Raw genomic sequence first — 12,588 nt, 5'->3', positions numbered from 1 at the left:
GGTCAGATTTCATCTGCTCCAACACCAACGCCGCCCGCTCATCAGTGAGCTTTGTGCAAGACCACCCCTTGTCGGACTGGGGCATCTTCGTTGGCAGCATCAAGCGTGGGTGGACGCACTTGGCGTCCATCAGGACCCACTTGCTCCAGAAGCCGTCGGCCTTCTTTCTGGTCTTCGAGATCGAGTTGGCCTTGCCGACCGCGATGAAGTTGGCACACCCGGAGGTATGACCCTCGTTGACGCGGAGGAACAAGAAATGGCACAGAAGAGCCACGGACAGCATCACACCGAGATATGCCTCGCAGTAGTAGGCGAAGATCGACAAGAGAAGGATGGAGTTGGGATGAAGATGCAGCGCCTGCAGCCCGTAGTGGCCGAGGACCTCGTAGAAGCAGTCAGAGAAGCGGGGAACCAGTCCCGCGGTGATGCTGCTCGTGAAGAAGGGAAAGAAGGTGCTTCCCTCGGGCTCCAGCACGGCGGAGCTGGCCCGGAGCTCAGTCTTTCCCCTCTCGTTGCTTTCCCCCACCGTCAGCAGGCGAGTGGTGGCGAGGCTCTTCTCTGAGACGTTGGGTGCATCGAGAGCCGGCTCGTACCAGGCCGGCAACGAGGCAGGCTTAACCTTCCGGGGCACCATTGGTCGCCGATACGAAAGAGGGGGAGCAGATCTGGAGATTTCAGAAGCAAGGAGCAAGGAAGGGGATCTGGAGCAAGGCGAAAGGAAGCAATGAAGGCACGCGCTGTCCGCACCAGCCTTTTGACAGTCGGGCAGTGGCCGAGGCAGCGTGGGGAAGCGGAGACGCCCACGTCCAATCAACCGCCATGCGTCGACCAAGGCCGTAGGCTGTTGGGGCCCGCGGCGCTCCACACTTGCCCTTTGGCTTCGCCTCGAAGCTAAGTCCGAGCATGCCTTGGGCCCGGGGGCTACTGTTGGCGTTCTGGGAATGGGGGTCCCCAAACTTGCCTGCCTGCGGCCCATGGCGTGGCTCTGTCAGCGGGCCCGTACGACCCATCTTCACCAGCGAGCACTCAAGACCCTCGCGAGGCGGACGACACAAGACCTCCTCGGGAGCGGCCTCACCAGGCCGACTCGCGAGGGGCGGAGAGATCAAGGCAAGGCAAACCTCGCGAGGTTCTCATGATGTGAGCCATGAAGATCAAGACCAGGCGGGCGCCAGCGCACACAGTGTCCTTGTTTCCTCTTTGGTGCTAAGGGGGAAAGCGCAGACGAGGAGTACTGAGGCGTCAAGCAAAGGTTTCCACATCGGTGCAATGAGAACAAGGCCAGCAGGACGGCGGGACGGAGGTCACCGTGGAGCCCAAGTCAACATCACCAGCAGAGCCTTTGGCAGTCGCAGACTACTTTTGTCAGGATAACTTGTACTAGCTGTCCCCTTTCAACTTGGCCGTTGTGGGATCCCTTCCCGCTCAATATTTGGGAAGAGGACTGGGGCCTCTATAAATAGGACTAGCCACCATACTAGGAGGGGATCGGAGCTCGAACTGACCATGAGCAATCCTCACCCACACAAGTTCACCAAGCACAAGAACCCCTCTCCTCAGGAGGCTATTCCCCTTGTACTGTTCATCCTCAGCCCAAGAGGCAATCCACCACCACACACTGGAGTAGGGTATTACACCACAACGGTGGCCCGAACAAGTATAAATCTTGTGTCCCTTGTGTTGCGAGTTCGTCAAGCTAGCCTTTGAGATCGCGTAGTGTGTGCGTGATCTGTGAGGGAGAGATCTTCGCGCGCACCCCAGAGTTCGAACCTTAAGGGTTTTGCCGGAACCCGAGATCCGACAGCAGTGGTGTTGTTCCTTTGTGAATCCTGTTCAATTCGTTTTGGGTGTCCCTCAGGATAAAGTGGTTCCTGAGTCAGTTTACCTCCTCTAGTTGCAACTCTAATAGCAAAGTCATGTATGTTGTTATTCATTTCATCAAGCAATTCTCTTTGAGATTTAGCAACTTGTTCTAACTGGGTTTGAACCATAGAAGCGTGTTTTCCAACACCTCTAACATCATTTGAGATTCTAAATATCAAGTCAGTCAAGCGAGCAATCATATCAGAATTGTATTTCAATTGTTTCATAACATTTGCATTGAAGTGATCTTGCTTTCTAATGTAGTTTTCAAACTCATAAAGGCATTGGCTAGGGTGCATATTGTGAGGATTGTCATTATCTTTGAATTTCATTAGAGAATTTACCTCTACCACCTTAGGTGGTGGTGGTGTATTAAGCCATGTATTTCTTCAATAGGAGGTAAATTTTCAACATCCTCAGCTTTAATACCTTTTTCCTTCATAGATTTCTTTCGCTCTTGCATATCTTCAGGACTGGGATATAATATACCCCTCTTCTTCGGAGTGGGTTTAGGCGGTGGTTCGGGAAGATTCCAATCATCATAATTTTTCAACATATTATTCAATAATTCTTCAGCTTGTCCAACAGTTCATTCCCTGAAAACACAACCAGCACAACTATCTAGGAAGTCCCTAGAAGCATCGGTTAGTCCATTATAGAAGATATCAAGTATTTCATTTTTCTTAAGAGGATGATCAGGCAAAGCATTAAGTAACTGGCAAAGCCTCCCCCTAGCTTGTGGGAGACTCTCTTCTTTAGTTTGCACAAAGTTAAATATTTCCTGTAAAGCAGCTTGTTTCTTATGAGCAGGAAAATATTTTTCTGAGAAGTAATAAATCATATCCTGGGGACTACGCAGACAACCAGGAGCAAGAGTATTGTACCAAGCTTTAGCATCACCCTTTAATGAGAACAAAAATAATTTGAGAATATAGTAATAGCGAGTCTTCTCATCATGAGTAAAAAGGGTGGCTATGTCATTCAACTTAGTAAGATGTGCCACAACAGTTTCAGTTTCATAACCTTGGAAAGGATCAGATTCAACCAAAGTAATTAAATCTGGATCGACAGAGAATTCATAATCCTTATCATCAATAAGGATAGGCGAGGTAGCAAACTTAGATCATAATGCATTCTAGCATTCAGAGATTTTTTATGCTTGCATAATAATTTCTCTAGATCATCTCTATCCTTACAAGCAAGAATATCTCTAGTTGTCTCCTCATTCATAACATAACCTTCCGGTACCTTAGGCAATTCATATCTAGGAAGGCTAGTTCTAGCAGGTGTTTCAGGAGTTTCAGTTTCAAGCTCATCATCAGATTCAACAACATCATGTTGTATTACTCTAGCAATTTATTCATCAAGAAAATCACCAAGTGGCACATCATCATCATCAAGCAAGGTAATAGCATCATCATAAGCATTATTCATAGTAGAAGTAGCATCATCAATAACTTGCGACATATAGGTATTAATAGCATGTGGTGGTGTTGCAAGCTTACTTATAACAGAAGGTGAATCTAAAGCAGAACTGGATGGCAGTTCCTTACCTCCCCTTGTATTAGAGGGATAAATCTTAGTCTTAGCATCCTTCAGATTCTTCATAGTGATAAATTGATAACAATCCCAAGTGACTCAACAAATATAGCTATGCTAACCAGCAACGGCACCAGAAAAAGGTCTTGATAACCCACAAGTATAGGTGATCGAAACAGTTTTCGAGGGTAGAGTATTCAACCCAAATTTATAGATTCAACACAAGGGGAGCCAAAGAATATTTGAAGGTATTAGCAGCTGAGTTGTCAATTCAACCACACCTAGAGATTAATTATCTGCTGCAAGTGATCAGTAGAAAAGTAATATGATAGTTTTGATAATAGTAGTAGCAGCAATAGTAACGGTAACAGTGATAGCAGTAGTTCTATAGCAAGTGCAACAGTAACAGCAGCAGTAGTAACTTAGCAAGAACAATATAAGATAAATTCATAGGCATTGGATCGGTAATTTGTTGGATGATATTCATCATGTGACAGTCATAACCTAGGGCGATACGGCACTAGCTCCAGTTCATAAATATAATGTAGGCATGTATTCCGTAAATAGTCATACGTGCTTATGGAAACAACTTGCATGACATCTTTTGTCCTACCCTCCCGTGACAGCGGGGTCCAATTGGAAACTAAGGGATATTAAGGCCTCCTTTTAATAGAGAACCGGAACAAAGCTTTAACACACGGTGAATACATGAACTCCTCAAACTACGGTCATCATCGGGAGTGGTCTTGACTATTATCACTCCGGGGTTGCCGGATCATAACACGTAGTAGGTGACTATAACATGCAAGATTGGATCTAGAACATGGATATAATGGTGATAACATAAACGGTTCAGATCTGAAATCATGGCACCTGGCCCCAAAGTGACAAGCATTAAGCATGGCAAAGTCATAGCAACATCAATCTCAGAACATAGTGGATACTAGGGATCAGGCCCTAACAAAATTAACTCGATTACATGATTCTCCTCACCGACCAGCGAGCCTACGAAGGAATTACTCACTCCCGGTGGGGAGCATCATGGAATTGGCGATGGAGAAGGGTTGGTGATGACAAAGAACGAAGATCCCCCTCTCCGGAGCCCCAAACGGACTACAGATCTTGCCTCCTGATGAAGAACAGGAGGTAAAGGCGGCTCTGCCTCGTGGATCGCAATAATTCTTTCTCCCTGATTTTTTCTGAAAAAATAGGATTTTATAGCATCGGTTTCAGGGTCTGCGGGGCCACCAGGTGGGGACAACCCACCTGGGCGCCCTGGTGGGTTGTGCCCACCCAGGTGCCCCCCTCCGGTGGCTCTTGGCTCCAGAAATTCTCTTTATTGATATAAAAAATCCTCGCAAAGTGTTGTTCCATTCTGAGAACTTTTATTTCTGCACAAAAAAACACCATGGTAGTTCTGCTGAAAATAGCGTCAGTCCGGGGTTAGTTTCATTCAAATCATGCAAATTAGAGTCCAATACAAGAGGAAAAGCGTTAGGAAAAGTAGATACGTTGGAGACGTATCAGATAGTCACCTTATCACACATGCTTGGCAATTATATATGGACTGTTTGTGATGTTGTGCGCATCGCAAATGTTTGGTCATAGAAGAACGCGTGCGATAGGTCGATCATCCGATGCGGGTACGACGGATGAATCGTGTGGGATGTATTCAAGCTTCGCATACAGTTTTATAGCGACAACTGTGTGCGCTCTTACATCGAATCACACACAGTCGAGGAAAAGTAAATGTGTGTGATTGTCTACTTCTATAATCACGAACTATTTGTGATGGGTCGTGCATCATAAACGTAGCACAACAGAATACCGACTGTGATGGCAATGCGAGCACAAACGAGTAGGGAGTATTGTATATGCATCGAGGCTCCCTATCCCCGACGGTTACTGGGTCGTGTGGGAAGGACCCCCCCCCCATCGCAGTCACTCACCTGGCGGAAAGGGGTTAAAAACCGTTTGTATAGTACCTCACTGTACCAGTGCATGGTAGAATAAATCCAGTCATGATGCACACAACATTAACTATACATAATGCATGAGAATGACAATAGTGCTCTCCACACTGGTGCTTGTTTGAGAAGGTGATGACTCAAAAATAAAAGTAAAATAACATAAAAGTAAATAGATAGGCCCTTCGCAGAGGGAAGCAGGGATTTGCACACGTGCCAGAGCTCATAACTTAAATCAGAGATAAATATAATTTTGGGCGGTATATCTTTCTTGTCAACGTTACGACCAAGAGTTTTCAATATCTTCCATGCTAAACAAATTAGCGGCGGTTCCCAAGCGGTAAAAGTAAAGTTTACTCACCCTCCACTAACAAACACAAGCCATGGCTAGCCGAATCCTCCGGTCCCCTCCATACCAACAACAGTCCGGGGGAGTTTGTTTTATTATTTCCAATTTTAATCATGGGACTGGGCATCCCGAGTACCGGCCCCTCTCGTGCAAGGACGAGTGAATGGACACTCATCATGAGAATAATCCACTTAGCATGGTAGATACTGACCACCCCCTGTCACTCCATGAGTGGTACAGGCACACAAAACAGGTGTTCATTTGAATATTTTAGAGGTGGCACATGCAAATTTACTTAGAACGGTAGAGTAATACCGCATATAGCTAGATATATAATGGACTCATCTGGAATAACTTTGGTTTAAGAGTTTTGATGCACAAGCAGTATTCCCGCTTAGAATAGGTGAAGGCTAGCAAATAAGTTGAGAAGCGACCAGCTACAGATCGAAAACGGTCATAATCATGCATTATGAATAATTAACATTGAATACTAGCATGAGTAGGATATAAACACCATGAACATAAATATAGTGGAGGCTATGTTGATTTTGCTTTAACTACATGAGTGAACATGTGCCAAGTCAAGCCACTCGAAACATTCAGAGGAGGATACCATATCATCATACTACATCACAACCATTTTAATGCATGTTGACCTTCAAGATAAACCATTATCCACCCCTAGCTACTTAAGCATGGCATGAGCAACTATAATCTCTAATCGTCATCATAAACATGTTTAATCATAACAAGCTGAATCATGGATACCGAGTTAAACATATTTACAAAAATAAAAACAGGTTGAGTTCGTACCCGCCTTTCTTTACCACGATAACTTCATCAGATGTCATCATTATTGCCTTTCACTTGCACGACCGAATGATATGAAATAATAATAGTGAAAGAGTGTTGTGGACCAAGCTGGAATCTGCAAACATTTTATTAAAACGAGAAAACAAGGTAATAGGGGCTCTTTGTCAGATCAACAATAACACGTACAAGAGCCACTCATCATTTTCATCGTGGTCCTCTCCATGCAATGACTCAATGAAAGAAAATAATTTTAGAGAAACACATTGAAATATTTTTAGAGTTTTTGATTTTCTTGTTGAAGAAAGCAAATTAAAGAAAGAAAATCAAAAACGAGAAAAACTATTACACTGGAAAGCTCCCAACAAGCAAAAGAACAATTGAGAAATCTTTTTGGGTTTTATTTTAATGATACAACTAATTTAAACTAGAAAGAAAAACCAAAACAAAGTGAGAAATATTTTTTTGGATTTTCTTAAAGTTTTTCAAACACACAAGTGGAAAGCGAGAAAATAAAACTAACATGGATTATACAATGAAAAAGGATGAACACCGACAACTAGAATGAAATGTGTGAACATGAACGTAATGTCGATGGGAAATACGTACTCGCCATTGCTGGTCTGGGTAATAACCATAGTGGCAGCTCGTGGAGGCTCTCGGTGCCTCCACCTCAGCCCGGCGAGTGGCTTCTACTACTGCATTGTACTCGCGCACCTCGTTCTCGTGGAGGTTATACCTTTGTTTTCTCGGAAAGTCAAAGAGAGCAGGTGCAGGAAAAATAACAAATACAATGTCTTTCTTATTAAACATTAGGTTATAATTATAGTTCTGGGCTTTGTATTTAATAAATTCATGGTGCTGCATTGCATCAAAGTCTAGATACCGGTTAGGTAAAATAGGATCATTGGGCATAGGTGAAACTCCTAGCCTTGTGATACGTCTCCAACGTATCTATATACTTTTTATTATTCCATGCTATTATATTATCAATATTGAATGTTTTATATGAATTATGATGCTATTGTATATCATTTTTGGGACTAACATATTAACCTAGTGCCAAGTGCGAGTTGTTGTTTTTCCTTGTTTTTGCCTTTACATAAAATCAATACCAAACGGAGTCCAAACGAAACAAAACTTTTTGACGATTTTTCTTGGACCACAAGACACCCTAGAAGCTTCGGGAGGAGGCCGGAAGAGCCACGAGGCCACGACAAGCTCACAGGCGTGCCCCCAAGCTTGTGGGCCCCCTGTGGCTCCTCTAACCCTAATTCTTCTTCTATAAATTCTCAAATATTCCCCGTAGACCAGAGGGCACACCAAAAATACTTTTTCGCCGCCACAACTTACAGAACCACGAGATCCCATCTGGAGGCCTTTTTCGGTACTTTGTCGGAGGGGGATTCGACCATGGAGGGGCTTCTAGATCAACCTTGCTGCCCTCCGATGATGTGTGAGTAGTTTACCACAGACCTACTGGTCCATAGCTAGTAGCTAGATGGCTTCTTCTCTCTCTCTTTGATCTTCAATACAATGTTCTCCTCGATGTTCTTGGAGATATATTTGATGTAATCTTCTTTTGCAGTGTGTTTGTTGAGATCTGATGAATTGTGGGTTTATGATTAGATTACCTATGAATATTATTTGAGTCTTCTCTGAACTATTTTATGCATGATTAAGATAGCTTTGTATTTATCTCTTATCTATTGATTTGGTTTGGCCAACTAGATTAATTTTTCTTGCAATGGGAGAGGTGCTTTGTATTGGGTTCAATCTTACGGTGCTTATTCCTAGTAACAGAAAGGGACATGACACGTATTATATTGTATTGTATTGTTGCCATTAAGGATAAAATATGGGGTTTGTTCATATAGATTGGATCTATCTCTATACATCATGTCATCTTGCTTAAGGCGTTACTCCGTTCTTATTAACTTAATACACTAGATGCCAAGGTTGTCAGAATCGCGATTCTGTTTTACGATTCTATGACTTTACAATCCAATGTATCCCCTCTGATTCTACGATTTTAGTCTCTACAATCTATGTTTCTACGATCCTGATAGTGAAGATTCTATTATTTGCGATCCTACCAACGGAGCTCCGATTCGATTCAGAATCACGATTCTGACAACCTTGCTAGATGCATGCTGGATAGCGGTCGATGTTTGAAGTAATAGTAGTAGATGCAGGCAACAGTCGGTCTACTTGTGATGGACGTGATGCCTATATTCATGACCATTGCCTTAGATATTGTCATAATTATTCGCTTTTCTATCAATTGCTCAACAGTAATTTGTTTATCCACCATAGGCGTTCTTTCAAGAGAGAAGCCTCTAGTGAAAACTATGGCCCCGGGTCTACTTTTATCATATAATTTTCAGATCTATAAAACCAAAAACCCAAAAATACCTTGCTTCAATTTATTTACCTTTACTTTATTTTGAACTTTTACTTATCTTTTATACCTATCTCTATCAGATCTCATCCCTGCAAGTAACCATGAAGGGATTGACAACCCCTTTATCGCGTTGGGTGCAAGTATTTGTTTGTTTGTGTAGGTGCAATCATTGGCGACTTGTGTGTTCCTCCTACTATATTGATACTTTGGTTCTCACACTAAGCGAAAATACTTATCTCTACTTTGCTTGATCACCCTTTCCTCTTCAAGGGAAAAACAATGCAAGCTGAAGAAGTAGCAGGAAGAATTTCAGGTGCCGTTGCCGGGGATGATCTACATCAAGCCTACCAAGTACCTATCATAAACTCTCAGCTCTTGCATTTACATTATTCGCCATTTGCCTCTCGTTTTCATCTCCCCCACTTCTAAAATTGTCGGTGCAACAAACCCCAGGTGTGTTGTCCAGACTGTACACAGGCTTAAGAGCAAGGTTGCAATGTCCAAGGCCATACCAAGCAGAAGAGATCAGCGGATCAAGAAGACCAAGTCGAGCTAAAGGAGCAAGATACCACCAAGGAAAAACCTCCCTTGTCGGGCACGCGAGCCTGGCGATGTCGAGGTTGCCCTGAAGGCAAGTCTCAAGACTGTCCTAGTAGGCCTACCGGGCATGATGAGGGCGGTCTACCCCGCCAAGGCTCCACTGCTCCACCTCACAGCAACGCAAGTCACCGATCGGTGCGGTGTCGAGCCCCCAAGTGTCTAAGTGGCTGTTATTTGGCATGTGGCAGCCACTTCCTAAGGAAATCACCTCCAAATGACACCCGTCCAGAGACATGTCATGCAGGCAGGCGAGGAGGTGGCTGAATGGCCCAGCAAGGCTTGCCGGGCTACGCTACAATGTGGCACTAAGCGGCACATTTAATGCGCCCTGTCCTGCCTGCAGAGTTAGGTATGATAGCACTATTTGCTATCTAATCAGTACACAATGACTGATTTGCCATTGTGGTGACCCCTTGATCTATAAAATGAGAGTTGTGGCAACCATAGAAAGGATGGGGACCCTTGTACACTTATACGCGCGTAACTGCTCTCGCCCCGAGGCAACCTTGCCGGGCTAGAGCGTTGCATCTCCACTACGGTCCCCTCATCAATCCACCAAAGCAGGAATAGGGTTCTACTCCTAGCGGCAGCCTGAACCTGGGTAAAACCTGCTCGTGTGATCTCTGCCATGCTGCTCTGCGCCCTCTACTCTTTGTGCAATTTGCTCTTCCCCCTGCCGAACCGCAAGGGGCTGGTAGCCCCATAGGTGGCCGTATTTTCCCATGACATCTTTGGCGTGCTAGGTAGGGGGAGCGCTTGCGCGAACTCAAGAGCGTATGCAGCGCGTCATCTTCATCATCGTTTTCTTCATCGGCGGCTTCATCATCCATGGCGCCCAAGAAGAAGCCCGCTGCTATAGCTCACCCGTCCACCTCGAAGACCCCGTCGCACGCGGCCGCCGACATCGTGGGGGCTATGGGGACGCATGGGGACGTGGACGCTGCGGGGGACGTGGCCGGCTCAGGCAATGTCGTCACCACCTCCCCTGTCGCTGAAGTGGGAGCAGGAGGCACCAGAGAAGGATAGCGCCAGCAGCATCCTAGTGGCCATGCTCCACAAGGTGTGGGTGGAATGATCATTCCGTCCGTGCCTCTACGCCCCACCGAAGGACGCAGCCATAGCAGTGGTGATCGCTCTTGGGCGAAGCGCAACCCTCTGGCCGCCCCGCTGTGGGCGCGGCCACAGGGCATGCACCACCCCCGGGATGAGCTGACCCAACCGATGCGCCGAACGGAGCTGCCGATCCCCAAGCACATCCACCTCGTCACCACGCCACCCTGGCGACTGGCTCACGACAACGAGAACACGACGCTACCACTACCGGCACCGTCAGAAGCCAGGCGACGTTACGATCTACGTTGTCATCCATGCCGAGCACTGCTTTGGAGGCCATGGCGCGGGCCCAACTCTTGTTAAGATTCCCGCCGGCGACCGATCAGATGGATGAGTGGAAAGCCACCATTCAGAGCCTGATTGGTTTCGCCGAGATGGGAGGATCACAACGAGCAGGCCCGTCACTGCCTCCACAGGCGGCGACAACGGCCCGAGCCGCTGGCCGTACCGAAGGGGCCACCCCCACAGTACAATCCCCTCCGCGGCAGCCAGCGCAGGGGCCGCAATCAGAGCCACGCGACCAAGAACCCGACGACGTATTAATGGCTTCATCTGACCCTCGAGCACGTCAAGACCAACGGCGAGTCCTGGAAGACAGCCGGAGGGAAGACGCGCGCGTCACCATCGAATGACACCGCGACACCCGCCGCCAGTCTGATAGGCGCAATGGCCCTGACGTCGACGAGCCCACGCCCGGTGAAGGTGGGTACCTACCTTTCAAGGTTGGGTGCCCCGCCTTCACTCACGAGTTGTGACAAGTCTGTTGGCCATCATCTCGCACGTTCAAGCCAGAAATACCAGAGAAGTACGATGGGAGACTAAACCCGCCAGAGTTCTTGAGCATCTACACCATCGTTGTTCAAGCTGCCGGGGGAAGAGACGAGAAGGTGTTCGCCAACTACTTCCCTTTGGCACTCAAGCCAAATGTGAGGTCTTGGCTGATGCACCTACCGAAGAACTCCATCTCGACCTGGGCTGACCTGTGCCATGAGTTTGTTGGTGCCTTCACAGGCAGTCATCAAGAACCAGGGCATCCCAGTGACTTGCAGCTCCTCCCGTAGAAGAAAGGAGACGGTCTGCGGAAGTACATGCAGAGATTCAGCCGAGTGCATAGGAACATCCCAGACATCCACCCGGCAGCTGTGATAGCTGCATTCCAGTCCAACATGCGCTACCGCCGGATACGTTCTAAAATGAACATTCTGTTGCCCAAGACTGTGAATGAGTTGTACACTCTGGTGGATAAGTGTTCTCGGGTAGAAGAGGGGAGGCGACTTCGCGGTGAAGAAGATGGCGTCGACATCGACTCAGAAGAAGAACAACAAGAAGCGCAAGAAGAAGCACAAGGATAAAACAGTGATGACCGTTGAAGGATCGAGCACACCTAGTACCGGCAAGAAGGCCAAGGCCGAGGTTCCCGGAAAGGAAGTTGCTGCGTGCACTAATTGCCGGGAAGCCGCGGCTACTGAGAAGGCTGGGAAGGGTGATGGGCCGTACTGCAAGATCCATCGGACCAAGGGCCACGATCTTCAGGAGTGTCATCAGGTTGAGGAACTCGTCCAAAAGCAGAGGGCTGAGTACGAGAAGTGAGATAAGGAGAAAGATCAAGATGGCGTTGGAGGGAATGCCCGAGGCGGCAGAGCAGGTCGTCCCGGGAAGGCTCCTTGGTATCAAGGGAAACCCGCCAGACGCCGTGAGAAGAAGGATTGTGATGACGAGAGTGATGAAGGAGATGAAGAGGAAACCAGCAAGCAGGAGTTCCAAAAAGCCACTGACGCCCTATGCATTGATGGGGGTGTATCTTTGCACTCCTCTCACTACCAACTTAAACGGTGGGTGCGTGAAGTCAATGTCGTGGAGCCAGCGGAAGATTCTCGGAAGCCGCTCAAGTGGTCCCGCACACCCATCATCTTTGATGAAGAGGATCATCCTGACCGCACCAT

Source organism: Aegilops tauschii, chromosome 7 (genome assembly GCF_002575655.3).
Source record: "Aegilops tauschii subsp. strangulata cultivar AL8/78 chromosome 7, Aet v6.0, whole genome shotgun sequence".
Lineage (NCBI taxonomy): Eukaryota > Viridiplantae > Streptophyta > Magnoliopsida > Poales > Poaceae > Aegilops > Aegilops tauschii.
This window is presented reverse-complemented; position numbering follows the sequence as displayed.